The sequence below is a fragment of the Lepisma saccharinum genome, chromosome 9, assembly GCF_977018435.1.
Source record: "Lepisma saccharinum chromosome 9, izLepSacc3.1, whole genome shotgun sequence".
Taxonomy (NCBI): domain Eukaryota; kingdom Metazoa; phylum Arthropoda; class Insecta; order Zygentoma; family Lepismatidae; genus Lepisma; species Lepisma saccharinum.
Window position 1 is genome coordinate 85,282,044 of NC_139237.1, and position 22,693 is coordinate 85,304,736.

Sequence of the window (22,693 nt, forward strand, 5' to 3'; positions counted from 1 at the left end):
CTTAGAGCTACAACTGGTTTATATTATTTGTGAAGGATTTATTAGTGTATTAGAAATTATGATTATAATTTGTTTTGATCCACATTTATTTATTTATTTAGCAAAGATCCTTAACAGAACATATTGTTTCATTTATAAAGAATCATTTTAAAAACAGATATAATAAAAAATAAATATACATTTTAAAAATTACAGAAATACAGAACTACAGAATTACAAAATCACAAAATACAAAGAAAAATATAGAGATGGCAGTAGATATGTTATACAAAGTAACAGAACAAAATACAAACACAATATAGTACAATCACAACAGAGTATCGCTAAATACTTTCAAATACAAACGTATTATACGTCACACAATAGTCGATGAACACTAGGATTAATTACATAAGTTGTACAAATATGAAATCCATATGAGAGTAAATGAAGCATAACTTTTTGTATCGATAAAAATAATATAATACAAACACAGCTTCACTGAACACTGAATAATTTTAATACAATCAAATTTAATGTGAATTTAAATGTTAGGCAATGACAATATATTTATTTTTATTATATGTATTATATTATACGTATTATACATGTATAATATTTTTAAATATTTCATCTACTTTTAGATCTCCTATACATCACGCATCAAGTCAGCGAAGATGGAAGCATATGCGTTGTATCTATCAACGTTTCTTCTGCTCCTCGCGGAAATCCACGGCATAGCAAAGATTGAGTTTTGGGAACGAATGCTGCAAGAATACCGGAAAGCTGTCACCGATCCTGAAGCCAAAGTCAGGGACAGGAGGAACCTTCTTGAGGAGTACGACTTCATCGTGGTGGGAGCTGGGCCATCGGGATCGGTGGTTACGAACAGACTGACGGAAGTCCCAGGGTGGAAAGTCCTTCTTCTGGAGGCAGGGAAGGATGAATCCTCCCTGACGGACATTCCCATCTTCGCGAGCTACGCCCAGCTCACAGACTACAACTGGGGCTACAAGACGGAGCCATCCGATTCTGCTTGTCTGGGAATGAAAGACAGACGCTGTTCTTGGCCTCGCGGCAAAGCTGTGGGTGGATCATCTGTCCTCAACTACATGATCAACACCCGGGGCCAGCGGCAGGACTATAATGAGTGGAAAGCTAAAGGAAACTGGGGGTGGGGTTACGACGACCTGTTACCATACTTTATGAAATTTGAAGATATGAGAATACCTGAGCTTGCAAACTCCACATATCACTCTACTGGTGGTTATCTTCCTATAGAGAAAATACCCTACCACACACCAATTAGAACTGCATTTCTCGAGGCTGCAAGGGAGAGAGGTTTGAAAGGTGGGGACTACAATGGGGAGAGCCAATCAAAATACTCTTATATTCAGGCTACTACAAGGAAAGGAAGCAGAGTGAGTGCGGGAAAGGGATTTCTCAGGCCTATACGGAACAGGCCCAACTTCCATCTAGCAAAACGTGCACTTGTTACCAAAGTCCTTATCGATCCAAACACCAGAAGAGCATACGGAGTGGAGTATTTTAGAGACGGAAGAGTGCAAACTGTGAGAAGCAGAAGGGAGGTGATTCTGTCAGCTGGTGCCATCAATTCCCCACAGATCTTGATGCTGACGGGAATAGGACCACGCGCGCATCTGGAAGAATTAGGGATCCCTGTTGTAGAAGACTTAAAGGTTGGATACAATCTTCAAGATCATGTGGCCTCCGTATCAGCGGTGTTTCTTGTGAACGATTCCGTGACGTTATTAGATCGCCGAACATATAACATTAAGGTCTTCCTCGACTATTTCAATAAGAACACTGGACCCCTAACCATTCCAGGAGCTGTTGAAGCTCTAGGCTGGGAACACACGCATTTCGCGAATACAAGCAACGATCGACCTGATGTCGAGATACTACTTGCAAGCGGATGTATCAACGCAGAGACAATGTTCCCAAGTATAAAGTTAGGTTTAGGGGTAACAGAAGAAACTTACGACTCAATATTTAGACCGATTCTAGGTAAGGACTCGTGGTGTGCTGTTCCTGTGACAATGAGACCTCAAAGCAGAGGTAGGATCAAGCTTAGAAGCAAAAGCCCCTTTGATCCACCGCTCATGTATCATAATTACTTCGACGAGCGTCGCGATATCGAAATAATGATCCAGGGAATAAAGAAAATCATTGCACTAAGCGAAACGAAAGCGTTTCAGAAATTCGACTCGACCCTTTACCGAATGCCAGTCGCTGGTTGCCAACATCTGCAGTTTGGCACAGACGAGTACTGGGAATGTTCCATCAGACACTTCACTTTCCCCATACATCATCAATGTGGGACGTGTAAAATGGGCCCGTTTTGGGACCTCGACGCGGTTGTAAGTCCGGAATTGAAGGTGTACGGGGTGGAAGGGCTTCGTGTTATTGACGCTTCCATTTTACCCAGTATTCCAAGTGCTCATCTGACCACACCCTGCTATATGATTGGCGAGAAAGGAGCGGACTTGATTAAGGAAGCATGGGGGAAATTATAAACTGAACTTCTTGAAACTACGTATTTAATTCGGTCGAAAGTAAATTCCAAATATGCAGTTTATCTAAACGAGAATGAGGCACCGTGTGTCTACCAGTGGCGTAGCATGAGCATTTCGGATGGGAACGCCAAGTTAGAAGGAAGGGTAGGCCTTTTTTTTTTTGCTTAAGAGTTTACTTATGGAATTAGCCGACATATGTATTGTCTATTTAAAATCACAATCTCATTGTGTTTATTACATTAAGTCAGCCGGGTTCCGATAAAACATGATCCATGCTTGTTTTATGTAGAAAATAAGATGCCTCAGTGTGCAATAAATGCTTGGAGCACTGGTGTTTTATACCATTTTTAATTAGATTGCTCAAGTCAGAAACACCGCACACCATTCGGAGTATTTTTCTCCACACGTAACACATGTGTAGCAAAACAGTATTTTATAATCAAGGAAACCTTTCGGCATGACGCAAGTAATTAAAAAACCTACCTCAATCACAAGCGCCTTTAGAACAACAGTAGACTTCATTGTTGTGGATGATACAACTATTGAATGATTTGGTTTATTTTACTTCGCTTTCTATCACTTTTGGCTAATTGCAAATATGAATATAAGTGATGATATTGATGAAGAGACACTCACGAAGAACAAACATGCGTAGGCTCGGGATTCGAACCGGAAACCTCTCGCGCTGTGCAAAACACACTGACACGAAGGGGGGGGGGTGGATGATCCAACAATCGTACACTCTACTGACGTAACAGTGCCTATTAGTAGTAATTCAGAGTTTCAGACCACTGTTTATTGTATCTTGAGAATGCTGATAAACATTTTAAAATAATTTTGTCAAGAGATCATACAATGTTAAGAGTTTTGAAACGAATACTAAACATTTCCACTGGCACAATATTAGGCAGTTAGATACTAACGAAAAAATATTTTTTTTAAAATAAATAGTTTTGTGGGTTAGGTGGTAGAGCAGCCACAGGCTGAACTTCTACCACGAGGACTTTATCAACTTGTTTGACAAAAACTTTTTTGTTCTTTTAGTTTTTAATGCACTTCACTGTTCTTGCGATAAATTACACGATGCAGTGGTCATTAAAGAAAGATACGTCAGTCAATATTGCGTATTGTAGCATCACACAGCATGAGCAGAGGCACGAGCGCGAAAAACCGGGTACGAATTCTACTTCTGTCGTCTGCATCGGAAGTACAGCGCCTTGAATCGGGGCATGGCCCCTAGAACCAATCAGGTCTCCTTACGCCCGGGTATGGCGAGAGCATTTCGCCCGTGCTGTAGAGATCCAAGCCACAAGCTTTCCCTCCTTCTCTCTGCCTACAGGCAGGCATGGTCCCGTACGTCAAACCTAGCCGGCGTCCGGCAAGCAAAGACATTAGAGAAATGCTACAAGGAGAGCTGTTAGTGGAGCGTTGTAGACGGATCGCGAAAAATAGCTTTTATAATGCCATTATGCTCAAACATGTATATAATTAGTCACGTTTTACTTTATATTTACAGCATTTACGCATTTTTAAAATTTTAAATCAGGGAACGCCGGGCGTATGGGCGTATTAGGACGCTACGCTACTGGTGTCTACGTCTACAGTTCATTGTATATTTCTGATGTCCCGCACATAAATGATAGGTACTGAGTTTACCAGAAGTTCCGGTCCCATAATATAACTACTATAGCAATGCTTGACGTGGAAATTGTTATTCGGTTGTTGTTAAGGTGAAAATGAAAGCTGGATATTCTGTTTCACAACGATAACAATGAAACGGAAAATAACAAAGTTTGCTAGCTTGCAGAGAGATGGCTTTTCTTATCTCCCCTAAAAACACATTAAGAACGCTACATTTACGGAATGTGAATTTATATAAATGGTGCAATCAACATTTCAGTATTGTGCAATTGCCAATAGTCTTAAAAGCAGTCTTAAAATAAGTCTAATTCATTTTGCGTTTGCATACACATACATGGACTTAAAATCCGAATAAAAAAACTGCACAGTACATATACGAGTTATAGTATATTAGTCTTCCGGATATAGTGTTTCAATATAAACTTCTATTTATGATTTTGAGGCCTCCCCGATGGCGCAGTGGTAGTGTCGTCGCCTTGTAATCAAGGGGTCCCGGGTTCGATACCGGTGGAGGCACAAGTGGTTCGGATCCCACTTTAAACTGTATGTCCAGTCCCGATTAGCCTTACTGTGCATAAAGTGGACTTAAAACACCAACTCAACACCAACTCAACTTATGATTTTGAGCAGCGCATTTTGCATTTAGTTTGTGTAGAATAACATTATATTCAAGTTCAATTACTGCAATGAACCAATGTAGTTGGGATCCTGTCCTGTTGTAACTCATGATTGTAAGGCGAAAGAAGTCACTTCCAAAGTTTGTGGCAGCCTCAATATCGAAAATGGAATGGTAGATATACCTCATTCAACACCACTGGGTTGAATGGTCTTGTGAACCGCCAATGAATATTCAATTCTAAACACATCAAAGGCTTGGTCATTCATGGAAAAAAGAACTGCACGTAACATACGAGTATGTAGGTATTACCAAATTATTCTAAAACTGAATGCTCCAATTTTCTATTGTGAACTATTATATGTGTTGCCATTGTTGTTTTAAAGCCTTCTGGTAAAAAGCTTAAAAAAATAGCAATATTTGTGCGTCTCCCTATCTAAATTAATGTCAAATAATAATGGTATTTGACTAAATAAACGAATTTCTTGTGATTAGTTGGTCTACAGTTTATAGTGTTTTTTCCTGAAAGTTCAGAATAATTAAACGGTATTTAATTTTTATAACTAAAACTGAAGAGTATAAAATTTATAAAAATATATATATTGGCAATAAATACATTTGAATAATCCAGATACTCATTTTTACATTTTTTCTTGTTTGTAGATCTTGGGTATACTCCAATTGTTATTCAAATATGAGAGTATACATTGAAAGCCAAATGGTATAAGTTCGTAGTTCATAATATAATTTTGTGATTTTTTAAAATCCATAAATATTAAAAATTAACCATTCAAAATGAACAAAAACCACAAGATAAGTAAATGATGAACAGTGGTGTAAAAAATATCATCCGAAAATAATCTTATGAATAATATGAGAAGATGATATAATAATTATTATTGTACAGTCTTTGTGCAGGAGAAAATATTAAATTTGTCTCTTTGCTCCGAAGAATGGATTAATAAAACTTGGGGGAAAAAATGAATTTACCATTTCTTTGTAATTTCTGGTAAGTCGGTTAAGTCCTGATCTGTTGCGTTCCTTTGTATTTTTACCATCCATAGTCTTGTCCATAGGAAATAATCTGGAGGTAGTTTGGAAAGATCTTTTGAGCTCATCAGTACGCATTCACACCCTCCCAACCGCATCAAGTTTTGAGTTTGAATTTGAATTTTTGTTATAAGTCCACTTTATGCACAGAAAGGCTAATCGGAACTGGACCTATACAGTTTAAGGTGGGATACGAAACACTATGTTCCTCCACCGGGTATTGAACCGGGGACCCCTCGCATAAAGTTTTCCAAATTTACTTATGAAAAGGTAAGTTCTAAATTTGCTTTTGCAACACGACCAAAACTGTCGTCAGAATGTAAAAGCTGAGTAAATCCTTGGGGTTTATAAATTCAAAGACAAACGACTTTAGTTTTAAAATTAAAAAAAAACAAAACATGTAAATCAGCATGATTTCAAATTACAGTTTACTGAAGAATGCGCCGACGTACGTGACGAATCATATATTTTGAATATTCATAATTGTAGGCATCAAGAGAGAACGAAGATCCATAATATTGCAGCTTACAACAGGTCAATAACTGTTCAATTTTTTAGCACGGCAATGGAACTGACGGGCTATGAGGAGGGGGAAAATACAGTTTGGTCCAAAAGGGTTTATTGAAAACACATGAGAATGAAAACTAACCTAATTCTATTGAAAACAAGGACGCAGTATTTTATTATTTTATTATTGGATTGAAACATCTTATTATACACTAAGTTTTATAACATATCAGATGGAGGTGCTTAAGGAGTGCGGAAGAAAATTAAGTGGTGCGCTCTGGCGTCGCTCCTGGTTGCGCATTACCCTGTGTCATGAGGCACGTAGGGCATGTTATGACTATAATAGCACCACTGTTGAGCGACTTTTACCCTTAGCGGTTTCCCCCATTTATGAAAGGCTGAGGGTGTGTCCCAGATCTACTTATGTAGGGATATAGACGAGAAAATTCCCATTTAAGATTAACGACCCTCAGAGTGGAACCCGTGCTCCTGTCTTGTGGTCATAGCTCTTATAGAACACAAGATGTTGTGACAAATTTCACAAAAATTGAAAAATATAATGGATAGTAGAAGAAGAAAATTGACGATAAATAGTGTAGAAAAATACTACGTTGTTTTCAATAGAATTAGATTAGTTTTCATTCCCATGTGGTTTCAATAAAACCTTTGGGTGGGGATATTTTTTTGGACCAAACTGTATTTATGGAAGAGAACTATTTGCAATCTAAATATTACAATGTGAACAATGATCTCCCTGCAGTAATGACCCAAGTGAGATTCACTCATACACACACATACTATCTCTCATGATAGATTAACCTAAAGACATGGGATAGAAAAAAAGGCATAAAGTAATATTTTGTTGTGTTATCATACATCTCTTGCCATCCAGTTTTGGTTAATCGCAATGTAAAAGATAAATAGTAATTAAATGAAAGTGATAAAGATACATTATAAACACACACGAACAGGAAAGGGTACACAAGTTCCACATTATACTGTCTGTGGGTATAGGCGCCAAAGCCTCGTTAGCCTGCAGCCCAGGGTGTACCTACTGGAAAATAGGTTGTTCTTTAAACAAATCCCCAGGTCATCCCGTACATTCTAACGCAATACAATAATAATAATAGTAATAATACCAAGGCGGCGCCGGTCTCCGTTGTAGAGTGGCGATCACACAGCGATACGACGCCAGAGGTCTCAGCGTCGAATCTCGGCATGTGTGTTCCTTGTGTGTCCCTTCATCGCTTTTATCACATCATTATTCATCCTCACCTTCGCGATTTTCTAAATGTGGTAGAAATGTGAAGTGAAATAAACCAAACCAATCAATCAACAACAAGTGGAATGCATAACCCTTAATAAAAACATGAAAACAAACACTGAGATTCCGAAATGAAAGTATAATAATAATTAAGGCTGGGATTTTTATGACTTAAAAAATCACCAAAATATGCTCTTATGACCTAAAATTGTACAAAATATAAACTATGATTTGAAAAATATGCCGTTATAACTGGACTGTTTCAGACATCAATATCTAAATGCTGAGATGTTTTCACATACGTACTATTTTTAAGTCACTTTATAGACCCTGAGTTGCAATGCACAATGAATACTTTCTGCAAATTTTCAAATAAAAATGAAAAAGACTTTGCTGCACTAAAACAAACCTTGAGTGAACATGGGAGTAAGTACGAATCCACTTCCAAAATGACTATATTTCTTGGTTGAAAAAGCGAAAATATGCTGAATATGACCGAAAATCCATCAAAATAATCTCTATCACGCAGAAATGGTCAATATTCAAAAATATGTCCTTAAAATGCACCTTAATTAATTAGTTTCTTCATAATATGAATGTATATATATATTTAGGGAACACTTCACCCTTTCCAAAAAAAAAAAAAAAAAATGCTGAAGTAGCCCTAATAATAATATAGAACAATGTACGAAGTTACATAATCCTAATAAATATGGTAAGCGGACCTTCAAGAGCCAAGTAAACAAAGAAGAATAATGTGGAAATTCTTGGACAACTGAGAACAGTGGCTTAGTCACATGCTATAACGCAACTATTATTTCTTCCGGCAAGTGCTTGTAAGTTGTAAATGACTTTTCCAATCACTAAATAATCATATGACAAGGCTATCTCTCTCCAATTAGTTTGCTTCCGAAACAAAAAAAAATGACAATCGACCATTTGCTGCAGTGAAAGTGCAATATGATTCAGTACATGCTGAAGAGCAACACCGGAAGTTAAAATTAACTTACAAAGCTGTGAAAAAGGAGAGTTATATAATTTAACTTTCCTTTCTTATAGTAATTATACTCGGTATTCGCGTACGTAAGTAATGGGAACCTAAGTTTTCAAGGATCAAGTGAAATATTATAAAATACTACTTCCGTATTTTCTAGCATTGCCGGTTTCATGTGTCACCGAAGCTGGTGGTACCGAAAAGTGGTTATATCGGTAAGTAGAAGCCTAAATATACTTTCTTTGTTCAGTTTGACTGATCCCTTAGAAGCTGGGTTTACAACTACAGGTAAATCAATATATCATCTATACAACAAATTTAGTAACTGATATGGTACTTAGTATTATATAGACTACCTCATTTGTCTACGTTAAATTTTAGGTTAGGTTAGGTTAGGTCTATTATGTCCATAAGTGTTTCTTTTGTTTTCACAGGAAACAGAAGTTCTGAAATGAGGTATTCCGTATAATACCAAAGTACCTCTGATATCTTGGGAATAGGGGCGTCATCAGGGTCTGGGCTTCTAACCGGTCTTTCCCCTCCCCTGGAAATTGGTATCGTTCATTTCAAGTAACAAAAATGAGAAAGGTAGTTATTTTTATAGTTAATGACTGAAATTACCATCAGTTAGTTAATATTCGAAGAGAATAACGAAGTAAAAAGGCATTAAATCGAAAGAATATTGTAAATACAGGAACGAGTTTATGCTTTGATATTCTACCATTTGATTGATTGAATTGTTATATTTTACTTCGCTTCTTGTGCTACTGTTGGCTAATTTGCGAAGATGAGGATGAGTGATGATGTGATGAAATTGATGAATGAACACTCACAAACATCCATGCCCAGGCCAGGATTCGAACCCGGGACCCCTGCCGTCATAGCGCTATGTGCTAACCACTCGACCAAGTAAACCAAAGAATAAACGGTTTTACAGTTTTCAGAATACCAGAAATTTAGAGCTTTATGTGGGACGTCATGCAACATAAACACTATTGTGCTGACCCCCTGCTCTGGCGGAGTGGTTAGCACATCGCGCTACGACGCCAGGGGTCCCGGGTTCGAATCCCGGCCTGGGCATGGATGTTTGTGAGTGTTCATTCATCAATTTCATCATATCATCACTCATACCCATCTTCGCAAATTAGCCAAAGGTGGCACAAAAATCAAAGTAAAATAAAGGAAATCAATCATAAACACTATTGTTAAAAATTCCTCCTAACCTTCAAAACTTTTTCTTGAACAAGGTGTGTAAAAGTTAATAACTACGCATTTCAGTACACTAATTGTACTAAATGTAAGAAACAATAGTAAACAGTTGTGCTGGATATTCACTAATTGGTTTACTTTTATTAGTTTTAATTTTATAATAAAAATCAAAAACATCATCAGGTTAATTAATAATGTTATAAGTTATACTAAAGCTCTTTTCCAGTGTTACGGCGGGCGCTCTATATGCTGGCAACGGAAGTGGGGAACGGGGAAGCGACCAATCCAGCGCGATAAGAAAGGCATCAGCATGTAGAACGAGCTGCATCTAGTAGTTCCTCCCCTCGACGTCGTAACTCTCGGCGCCACCGCTGTTGTCTGGTTGGTCTGCTGCGTATTCCCCGCTCCCCACTGCCCTTGCCAGCATATAGAACACCCGCCGTAACTGTAGAAAAGACCTATTGTCAAGTTTTACCAATGGCCTGATCTCCTTACAAAAATTTTTGGCCACGTCCGTGGCCTAGATAAACTCGGCTCTTGTATTTTACACTCTTTTTTTTTTTTTACAGATATAATGCATTTTTACTTAGTTACTGAGTGTTTGAATACTGAACTGTATTTATATTATTGACAATAAATACTTAAAATTAAAATTAAAAAATAACAAGCTTTTTGACATTCTGTAACTTGAAATGAAAGATGCCAATTTCCAAGTGGCCAACGAGCCGGTTCGACGCCTATGATTTGAGACCTTTAGTTTATCAACTAGGCAATCACAATTAGAGTCTTAACAATTTAGTATAAAGTTAGAGAGAATATAAGTCGATGCCATCTGTTTGTCTTCTGTGTTAGTCGTGAATGGCCGATTAAATTTCGGACGCGCATGAACGTGTCTTCTGCCTATCTCTGTCAAGTGACACATAATGAGCACATTGCTTGTAATTCGCAAGCGTGCCTCAAACTTGTATTTGCACACAACTTGTGCAAATTCCTGGACAGGTTTTGCGGAGGAACATGAAAAACTCATTACCTTAGGTAGTAAAAGGTTGATGGACCATACGTGCCCGGTCAGTGCTCGAAGTGGGGGGGGGGGGTGCAGGGAGATGGTATCCCCACCAGCTGGGAACATTTTCGCAAAGCATTCCCGCCATCTGTCTCATTGGCATCTTGTTAAACCATTGGATCATCTCCAAGGGTAACCCCAAAGCTTAACCAAGCATCCTCTCTGCTAACCTCAAGGCTTAACCAAGCATCCCCCAGCTAACACCAAGGCTTAACCAAGCACCCCCAGCTAACACCATGGCTTAACAAAGCATCCCCCAGCTAACCCCTAGGCTTAACCAAGCACCCCCAAGCTAACCCCAAGGCTTAACCAAACATCCCCCAGATAACCCCAAGGATTAACCAAGCATCCTCCCTGTTAACCTCAAGGCTTAACCAAGCATCCCCCCAGCTAACCCCAAGGATTAACCAAGAATCGCTCCAGCTAACCGCAAGGCTTAACCAAGCATCCCCCCAGATAACCCCAAGTCTTAACCAAGCATCCCCCAGCTAACCCCATGGCTTAACCAAGCATCCCCCAGATAACCCCAAGGCTTAACCAAGCATCCTCCCTGTTAACCTCAAGGCTTAACCAAGCATCCCCCCAGCTAACCCGAAGGCTTAACTAAGCATCCCCCCAGCTAACCGCAAGGCTTTGTCGATTAAGGAATAATGATATTACATAAAAAGGTTAATAAAATTGCAAAATATATGTGTAAGATTAATGTGTGTTCTTCCAAGCCGTGGCCACTAGAAGTTGAGTTTTGTTAGACTAGGTATTATGACAGCTCCTGCTATCTTTGTATTCCAATGCCTACTCTACAGTATATAAAAGAAAACATTGACATTTATGAGGAGTTAGGGTGTTCACATGTCTTTCAAACCAGAAATAGGGATTGTTTAGATTTAATTACAAGACACAAAAACTATTTTACTACATGTCGATTAAGTTTCAGAATGCTCTCCGTTTGTCTTTAAGGCAACCGCCCTTTTCAAAATTCAAAAGAAAACTGCAAAAAATATTGACTGATAATTGTGTATATATAAGGCAGAACAATTCTTTGAAATTAATTTTGTTAGGTAAAATAGTTATGCTTGTATCGTTGCAACAATAACGAAAATAGAAACATAAAATAATTCAAGTAAGACTTGGAACTTTCCTGGCAATGAATGATGAAAAGATTCTCTCGGGCTATCGACCAGGTGAGTTGTGGAAAAGATTCCAAGCTTTCGAGATTGGTCAGGCTGAAGATGAGAGTGACGTTAGCTCTCCAATGCTTCGAATCTTTTCCACAACTCACCTGGTCGATAGCCCGAGAGAATCTTTTCATAAAATAATTATCTTCCATATATTTAAATGATTTCATGATGCATTCTATTCTTTTCTATTTCGGTTAAGTCGCTGTTCTACCTATTGGGTTAATCTGTGATGAACAATGAAATTGGTTGTGGGACAAGCACGCTTATACCCTATACCGTATTATGAGTTCGAACCTGGATTGAGACAGACGGGGGAGAGAGAGAGAGAGAGAGCACATATTTAAATATCGAACTGTCGTTTAACTTAGTTTGTAAATATAACTTACTATTTTCTCTTGTTGTGTTCTTCAGATTGCTTCAGCCGAACGCAGCAAATCTACCGAGGAGGTCCTCAAGCTTGTCTACAATGAAGATTAATTGTATATTCTCCTGTACGCTTCTTCTGCTCTGTATACAAGTCAATGCTCTTGTAAATATACCAGTCTGGGACAGAATTTTGGAACTGTACAGAAAAGTGGTTTCAGATGCTGAAGGACACGAAGCAAACACTAAGAATCTTCTAGAAGAGTACGACTTCATCGTGGTGGGTGCTGGTGCGTCTGGATCCGTGGTTACGAACAGGTTGACGGAAATCCCAGGGTGGAAAGTGCTTCTTCTGGAGGCAGGAAAGGACGAATCCCATTTGACAGATATCCCTTTATTCACAAGCTATGGGCAACTCACTGACTACAACTGGGGCTACAAAACCGAGCCATCCGATTCTACATGTCTTGGGATGGTAGAGAAGCGTTGCTCCTGGCCTCGTGGAAAGGCTGTAGGAGGATCAACTGTTCTTAATTACATGATCAACACTCGTGGCAATAGGCATGATTATGACGACTGGGAGGCCATGGGAAACACAGGATGGGGGTATGATGACCTGTTACCATACTTTCTGAAATTTGAGAACATGACTATACCTGATCTTATGAACTCTAGCTATCATTCGACAGGAGGGTATCTTAATGTAGAGGAAGTACCCTACCACACACCATTGAGAACGGCATTTCTAGAAGCTGCAAAGGAAAGGGGTTTGAAGCTTGGGGACTACAATGGGGAGAGCCAATCGAAATACTCTTATGTACAGGCAACAACAAAGAAAGGGGTCAGAGTAAGTGCAGCAAAGGCTTTCCTACGACCAATCCGAAACAGACCCAACTTCCATCTTGCAAACCGAGCACATGTTACCAAAGTCCTCATAGATCCCGAGTCCAGAAGAGCATAAGGAGTGGAGTATTTTAGAGACGGCAGAATTCAAACTGTGAGAGCTCGGAGGGAGGTGATTCTGTCAGCAGGTGCCATAAATTCCCCACAGATCTTGATGCTGTCGGGAATAGGACCACACGAACATCTGGAAGAGCTAGAGATTCCTGTTCTAGAAGGCTTGAAAGTTGGGCACAATCTGCAGGATCATCTGACGTCAATGTCAGCGGTGTTTCTCGTAAACGATACGGTGTCTTTGAAGGATTCCCGCCTCCTCAATCTTAAAGTGTTCCTCGACTATTTCATCAACAATACAGGACCACTAACTATTCCAGGAGGTGTGGAGGCATTAGGCTGGGAACACACAAAGTATGCAGATCCAAAAAGCGATCATCCTGATGTAGAGATAATTCTAGCAAGTTCTTGTGTCAGTGGAGAGGCTATAATACCAAGCATTAAGTTAGGGCTGGGGTTAACAGAGGAAACTTACAACACAATGATGAAGCCGAACCTAGACAAAGACACATGGTGCGGTAGTCCAGTAACGATGAGACCTCAGAGTAGAGGCATCGTCAAGCTTCGAAGCAAAGACCCTTTTGATCCACCTCTCATGTATCATAAGTACTTCCATGTGCGTAGGGATATTGAAATAATGATCGAAGGCATTAAGAAGATCGTTGCTTTAAGTAGAACCGATGCTTTTCAAAAGCTTGGGTCAACTCTTTATCAAACTCCAGTAGCTGGTTGCGATGATTTGGAATTTGGCTCCGATGAATATTGGGAGTGTTCGATCAGGCATTTCTCGTTCCCAATCCATCACCAGTGTGGAACGTGCAAGATGGGACCTTCTTCGGACTCGGATGCTGTTGTGAGCTCGGAGTTGAAGGTGTACGGAGTTGAAGGGCTTCGGGTAATTGATGCCTCCATTATACCCACCATTCCAAGTGCTCATCTGACCACACCCTGTTACATGATTGGGGAGAAAGGGGCGGACTTGATAAAACAAACATGGAGACAAGTGTAAACTCATACGTCTTGTTTTACATAGCAAAGTTTCAAGATTTGACAAGAGAAATTGCTCATCCTATATTTTGCTCTCTTGTTTTATTAATCGCAATATTTTATCTTACCATTTCTGCTTCAACTTAATGCTATTTCTAATTTGAATTTTGAATGAATTTTTAAACAGTCATCAATGTAATAAAAGGCATATTACTGTTAGAAAACAGTTCACAAACATACGTAGATGATGGTGACCTTAAAAAAACACTTTACAATGTTTATCCATTCATCTTTTCCTTCTCTCTCAGCAAAGAAATGGAAAACAGCAACTGCGAATTTAGTTTTCAAATCCTTAACAGAGGCAAATTCATTTGTAACAATGCAGAGTATTTAGACATTTATTGTTAATTGATAGCTTGTAAATGTTAATGTTTAATAGTTACTTGTTTATCCAGTTGTTACTGATTATATTTGTTATAACTAACATTAGATTTCGTTCTTGAAAAAGAAACATGTTGTCATAAAGAGACTTTTCAATTCATTGTCGAAACGTTGTTCATTGAGAATAAACTAGAAAAACAAAGTTTTTCTTTTTTGTAAATCTTCTGTGAATGTGATTACACGACCAATCAGCAATACTTTAAGCATTATGTATTAAAAATCTCCCAGTTTAACTGGTTTCATGTTTTCAATGCATGCTTATTAAGTACTATATTCGTCATTTTATTATTGCACACAAAGTCTTGCCTGCGGTAATGGTACGAATTTATCTATATACCAGTATCATTGGCGTCTGAAACAGGGGAGCAATGAAGACTTGTCCCCCCTCTAATTATCCAGAACCATGTTTCGTTTGTGAGTGGAAAACTTTGAATTTGAATTTGAATTTGAGATTTTGGGTGCGTCAAAACATTAAGGCTATTTTGCACCCGTCATGATATACGGGGTCAAGCCCCTTACTTTACCTGAATTAACTGTAATGTCGTTTACTAAAGTATTAAAACATTCAAACTTCTGTTAAAACCTGAGGCTGTAAAGGGGCACCCAGAACACACATGGACAAAACACAGACGCCAGAGCCTCGTTAGCCTTCAAAATGCAGTCCATGGTATACTACGTGGAAGTGAGGTTGACAGTTTGGTGTCCTATATGTAAAGATCACTCCTCATTCCTTACACCTAGGGCCGGATTAAGGTGGGTACTATCGATGCTGCAGCATTAGGCCCATTCCTGAAATAGGCCCAGATGAAAAGAGAAGAGATTTTTCCGAAAGCTGAACAGTTTCCTTTTTCTATATTAACATGAAAATAAATCTTAGAATGAAAATTTGGAGCACCAATTTCGGACCCTAGACACAGTGTTACTTACTATACAGTTACTATTATTCTTTGCGCTGTGACGTAACTATAACGTCGTTGTGTTTATTGTTCACCGAATATTTCAAGCTAATGGTATCAATTGATGAAGCATCAGGCCCAATTTCGTCTTAATCCGGCCCTGCTTACACCCCTGAGTAGAAAGCACTATGCAAAATTGATGTGTAAGAAATTATGCTCTCCAGTTATCCAAGGGTAACGAATGATAATGATGACTGACATAATTAAGTAAAGAATTAATGATGAAAATCTAAGTAATAATTTAGTACTTTGTTTTGAACTCTGCTCCAGTAAAAGAATAAAGATATCTGTGTGAAGCTTAGAATAGTGTTTGTATTGTAACGCGATTTCTATTCAACATAATTATGATGTTTGCCCTCGTGTGAATGACAGAAGAAGAAATGAGCCCTGAACTTTAGATACAATGTGCTGGCGTCAGATAACAACAAATAAAACATTATTATATTGTTGTAACATAGCCACTTAACTGTGAAACAAGCAGTCTCTTTTATTTTTATTTTAGATGAACATTTTTATCACATTTTTAAAAATTAAGATTACCAAAAAAATTAAACAAGTTTTAAATCTTTTAAATAGTGTTTTAATTAAGGACAAAAATGTTTTAAACAAATAAATCGTTTAAAATGTAATGCTAAAAATATTTATTTTCTAATAATAATGGTTGTTGAATCTGTAAATCGTCCAAAAAAGAACTATGTTTCTTGCAGTCAAATAACACTTGAGTAACTTCTTAAAATACCTATTAACAATACTTATAAATCTCGCATGTAGATTGTTCGAGAAGGTTCAACTAATCCATGAACTACAATATACGGTAAGTGTTGAACAAAACTGTATCACACACATACTATTCAATTATAAAAGAGTTTAAGATGTGCTGCAAATGTGCCCCACTCATTATGACATATGTCTTTCAGAAGAGTGTAATGGTTTCTAAACAATTATTTATATTATTATTAATTTTATTATTATTAGTATTATTGCGTAGAAACAGTAAGTACAAAGTTGTGAAGTTAGTATTAGACCTAAATATTTCTAAAAGCAAAAACTATGAGCAAGGGCGGCGCCAGAAATTTTCGACCGGGTGGGCAGAAGCTGTATATTGATAGATTAGGGTGGGCAGGTATCAATGTAAGGCCATATAAACGTATATATATAGTATATACCGTGCGTCCATTTCGATCTGCAGCCGAGAGATCGGGAGAAGCGTGGCGGGCGGCACTGACGGAGATGCCGACATTTGCGGCCTAAAATGCCCGCTTATTTTTATGGACATATGCAGACATTTATATAAATATTGCAAAACGAGCACTAACCTGTGCTATAAGAGTATGGTTTTAATTTTAGTAGCTTAGTGACTGTATGTGCCGATGATTTTGACACGCCCACCTCTTGTGAAACACGGCGTAGAGGTTTGTTTGGAGAACGTTCTAACGCTGCACCAATATCATCGAGTTTTGCTTCGGTTAGAATCCGTCGTTTTTGCTTAGGTGTTTTAAAATTTAACGATACAGTTTCTCGTAATTTAAGGACAAGATGTCTAACCGTATCTCTGTGTGGAGTTGAAACGCCTGGGAATTTCTGTACAAATTGCCTACACACGTCTCGACACAAGTCTGTTTTCACGTAGGTACGTGTCATACATAAAAAAACTTTGTTCTAATGTGAATCTTGCGGCTGGCATTCCAATCGTCTCACTGACACGTCACACATACACACTACAATAACACAAACAAGTAACTGCAAGTAACCAAGAATAACACTCTTGCGCACAGTACGAAATTAACACGCTCTTGGTTTACATTGCTCGCCACTATATTTACAACTCTGTCTTCATCTAGTCGCGAAGGAACAAAAAACTCGAGCTCGGAGATTTCGGATTGCAAGGAAGCTCACGAACAGTATTGATTTTTAACGGTTTCTTCTACAGCGTAATCTTGATACAGTGTTGCACATTCAAAACCTCCAAGCGATCCCCATCGGCACAAAACTCTTTCAAGGATATAAACTTAAGCAGGACGTTACTGGTCAAAACTATGATTAAAATGTTTTATTATCTGTGGCTCTTAACATCGTTTCTAAAGCGTATTTTTTTGTGTATATAAGTGCAGAACTTGGATGAATTACAGAAGAACTTTTGCGTGTTATAACACAGGTTAGTGATCGTTTTGCAATATTTATATAAATGTCTGCATATGTCTATAAAAATAAGCGGGCATTACAGGCCGCAAATGTCGGCATCTCCGTCAGCGCCGCCCGCCACGCTTCTCCCGATCTCTCGGCTGCAGATCGAAATGAACGCACGGATATATATATATATATGCATGTAAGACATGCATGCATATGTATCCCCTTCTCTCTTACACTCCTGAGTTCCCTTCTGTTTTCCCTTTCCTTTTCATCTCTTGTTTTCCTCCCTAATGCCTTCTTATATCTTTCTTTCTCCGCTTGTTACCTCTTTCTCCCTTTCACTTTCTCTCGTTCCATTGTTCAGATGTTTCTCTTAACTGCCATGCACAACATATCACATGTATTTGTGTGTGTGTGTTTGGTGTCTTCCCTCTACCTTTTCTAATCTATTCTTGCATCTTGTTCCACTTCTTTGTCTCCGATGGACACAATTATTTCAAGGAAGTGTTTGTGTGTGCGCAGCCATACACACTAATCACATTTTGTTCTTCAAGTGCAAAAATACAAGGCACATACCTACTTCACTGTATATATTAGGCGACACTGATAGAAATTGTGATGGTAGACAATGTTGAAGCTGTAAATTACTTTTTCGTAATTTAAATCCATGTTCCTGGTCATATTTTCATCATATGAGTTTTTGACTGAAAGTTGGGGGTTAATGATCACTTTTCTTGGCTTATAAGATTATTACAATTGACAAATGTATCTGAATGTTTGCAGTAACGGCTATCGGGTGCCAAAACTTGGTGGCAAGGACAGTTTACTTTTTTGGTAGCATTAAGAGGCCATACTGCGGGTAAAACAAGTAGCAAAATGTGGCGGGGGAACTTCCCCCCTTGCTCCTCCTAATCGCCGCCATCGGATATGTGGATTAAAATTTGTCTTATTGAGAATGTAAACACACACAGAGAAAATCCAATTCTTTGTTCATTCTGCATAAAGTATCCCCAGGCTTATGAAAGGCTATATTGACAAAATATCCGCCAAAAGTAATAGTCAAGTAACATTGAAAAATCTTTTAGCTAAGTTGTTTTTCTGTTTCTGAAGTAAGTCTTCGTTAATCATGCGGGAGAAGTGATACACGTAGGGTTAGATGAACACATGCACTGAGGTAACAAAAGTTTACATTTTGTAGAATGTGATTTTGGACACAAGGAATTCATCGAAATTGATCACTATGCCGGTAACTTTTCGAAAGCGTTCAAATGTCAACCTCTATCCTGAGCAGTATGTGTATTCCTAATTCCGAACAGTCCTAACTGCGAACACTTACTGCCTGAACAGGGATACACTCGAAGGGGTTCGTTCTAATTGTGAACACATTTTTCTCCCTTGTGACCTACAACTTTCTCTCAATTTCCTGATTCCTTTTAACTATATTTTAAAAGAAACTCAGTGCCACACTTGAGACTGGTCAGTGGCCTGTGGGTCACTGGTGTGTAAAAGTTGGACCTGAAATTGAAGCATGTCAGTTGTAACATAAAATCCAATATGATTAAAGCCTTCGTCGAAGTACATACATTATTTATACAGTACATATTGTACAAAAAGAGCTTATTTAATTAATAATACAATCAATGACTTTGTCAATTAATAATGCGGTGAACGTTACCTAGTCAAATTTCAAAACATATGATATTGTTCTTAAAAAAATAGGGATATCACGAATCTCCTTGTATTTGTCTGTGCTTCCTGCTATCCTCTCGTCTAACAAAACATATATTTTCTTTCGCTTGACACCTTCCACGTTCAATTCCATACTCATAATTATATCATTTGACTTTTCTGCCTCAGGCTCTAACCATTTAAAGAGCTCTGCCACTCTTGGATGTGGCCTACCAATAGATTGATTTTATGATTCCATCCCTCCGCTGCATTATTTGTCCGGTGCCTCCTGTTGAAACAGTTCCACATATCTTTTGGCAGTATGGAGTTTCCGATCCACCGGTCCACAAAATAGTCGAAGAACTTCACAAGGTTTTCATTACGAGGAGCTTGCTTGTAAATATGAAGCCATCATTCTTCAAGATGTTCTAGGTTTAGAAAAGCTAAAGACGCTCACATACGGATGCTCCTCTTTGTTTCTTGAACTTTACTTCAAGGACTTTGTGTAAAGTGGAAAAAAACAACAGTGAATGTTAATCGTGGTAAAAACCTCTTTTAAAGCAGAAATAGCAGCAGCCTCGAAGTCAATGTTTACAGTTTCCACTCTGGAATTTCCCTCAAGATTAATCAAAACATTCATAAATAAAATGTCTTTCTGCTTGTTTGGTGGAAACGCAAAGACTAGAGGTGCAATATTTGCTTCTAAAATCGTACTGCTCAAGTCTGCATGTCTTAGAAAACTGGCTAGCACAGCTTTTGAACGTTTCATCCATAAAAAAAATGTGTTTGGGTCATCAAAGTCTCTCTTCCTTCGGTGCTGGCAAAGACCAGAATTCTCGTGTCTTACCCTTACCTGTTTTTAAAAACAGGTTTTCAGTTCTGTGTTCGCAATTAGCATGTGAAAATAGTTATCAGTTTCATGTGTTATCAATTAGGACGATTCAGGCACTATTCGCAATTAGGAATGTTCACAATTAGAACACAACCGATCAGTATACCCTAGAAATTTTAATCTTGCAGGAGAACGAGTCTCTGGCGCCTGGAACCACAGTCAAAATAATAATTTGTGGGGGGTTGTATTTTCAGTGTCTGCGTGTATTTGTTTTCGCCCTTCGTCACTTTCACCTATCACCATTGAACCTCATCGTCGCCATTAGCAGAAAAGTGACTTCACATACAACAAATCAGTCGAATCAGCAACAACTTACTCTTCCAAAAGTGGAGTTTTATTAGTTCATACCACTTCGAAAGTTGAGGTGGTAGTTTCAATTTTACAGTGTTTTATTGTTGGATCAAGGCAGCTAACTCCTTGAACAATAACATTGTTTTCCGAAAGTCTCAAATATTTGTCTCTGGCAATACACCCTCTTAAATGAACTCGTCTTCTATTGGCATAATATAACACGTTCCCTGCGAATTCTTTCTGTATATTTATTTTCTCCAATGGCATAACGTTGTCACCTTATAATGAAGAGGTTCATCTACTGCCCCCTCTCCTGATGGAAGCACAATGCACACTGATTCAGACTCCACTTTAAACTGTAGGCATAGTCCCGAGTAGCCTATCTGAGCATAAAATTCGACATAAAAACAAATAAACAAGATTTTCTTATGGATACTTCGTGACATACCTTTTCTTTTACTTCATCTGCATCTAAAGATTCTGTTTAACTTTTCGGCTAAACCTCTGATGCTTCTAAAGTTTTAACCATTCTCATCGTGATTGATTAGTTCTCCGACGCCCTCAAAACAAAGCTTTCCTTCCAACCCCTTCTTCTTTTAATTCTACGTAAGTTAATTACAAGAAAAATCGCATGATTACGTAACTGATAGGCAAAATGTATGTGTGGAACTAGGATTTCTAAATAGAATTAGCCACCCATTATCAATTCAATAATTCTGTTGCTTTTTCCAAGCCCATAACTGTTACATCAAAATTAATATAACTCGGTTATTGTGATTGCTTCTTATTAGTAGAATGAATTTCAATGTAGACCTAATTAAAAAGTCGAAGTAATTATTGCGTTGCTGGAGGAAGCAAAGCTGAGGTTTTTATTTGTTTATTTAGAGATTAATTTAATCATACGCAGGCTTTATATATGTGAAGACCCCGGAGCTTACAAATCCAAGACCGCACCCCCAATCCCCTCCACAGTTTCAGTTATATCTTTTCGCCAAGCTACAGGTAGTGGTTAGTTATACGTATTTCTACATTTTTTCATCACATCCGAAGTACCTAATTTTTTCTATATGTGGTACTTTTCAAAGCGGTTTTACCCCAGTGAAGTCCCGGAGCTGCAGCCCTCAAGCTCACCCTAAATCCTGATCTCATTTTGACCATACCCTGCATAATTTTGCGCCTCCTAAGCCCACTAGCTGCTTCTAATCATAGAAGTATTCAATTGGTCACAGTTTTCTTGTTTCAAGATCCCTAGTAATTCCTTATTGCTTTCTAATGACAAAGTTAAATCAGCTTTTTTATGGGATGATGATATGTGAACATTTCTAGTATAGATAATATTCGTTAGTAAAAATATACATGTAATGAACATCAGAATACACTTATTTATTGCAACATTCACATATCTCTAAGTATGTGTACTTAGTGAAATTGATTGGGTGGGCAATCGGGTGGGCACAGGAATTTTTGGGTGGGCGCTTGCCCACCTGTGCCCACCCCTGTCGCCGTCCCTGACTATGAGTGAACGAAACTTTCTGGAAATTTTAAATTATATTGTATATTTTAGTTTTTCGCAGTGTCAATGATGTTTATATTTAAATAAAAATGTGATTTTAATATCAGACTTGATTATTTTAACTACTAGAGTAAAAGAGTAAAGATTCAAATAATATTTCGTCATTATTTCTATATTTATACATCTCGGTGGTGGTAGAAATTTTCATAGTTTATGTTCAGTTCTATTTTCATGTGAAATTTACATTTTCCCATCTTCACACCAGTCTTACAGTTGAATGAATAGTAAATATTTCTGATCGATTTCGTAGTATCTGGAATCCTTCTTAATATAGTAGATACTTTACCAAATAGAGCATATCAGTAATCTCGGTTATTTAATCCAGTCTTTTTTTATTTTGGCATAACTCACATTACGAGCCCAAATGCTAATTTCCACTAACAACATTTTCTCTATTTCT

The 22,693-nt window shown here is 38.1% G+C and overlaps 2 pseudogenes; both read left to right on the top strand.

Moving 5' to 3' along the window:
* The first annotated feature begins 700 nt into the window (after positions 1-700).
* LOC145992799 (glucose dehydrogenase [FAD, quinone] pseudogene) lies at positions 701-2,807 on the top strand (annotated as a pseudogene).
* A 9,697-nt stretch (positions 2,808-12,504) lies between these two features.
* LOC145992523 (glucose dehydrogenase [FAD, quinone] pseudogene) lies at positions 12,505-14,364 on the top strand (annotated as a pseudogene).
* Positions 14,365-22,693: the final 8,329 nt, after the last annotated feature.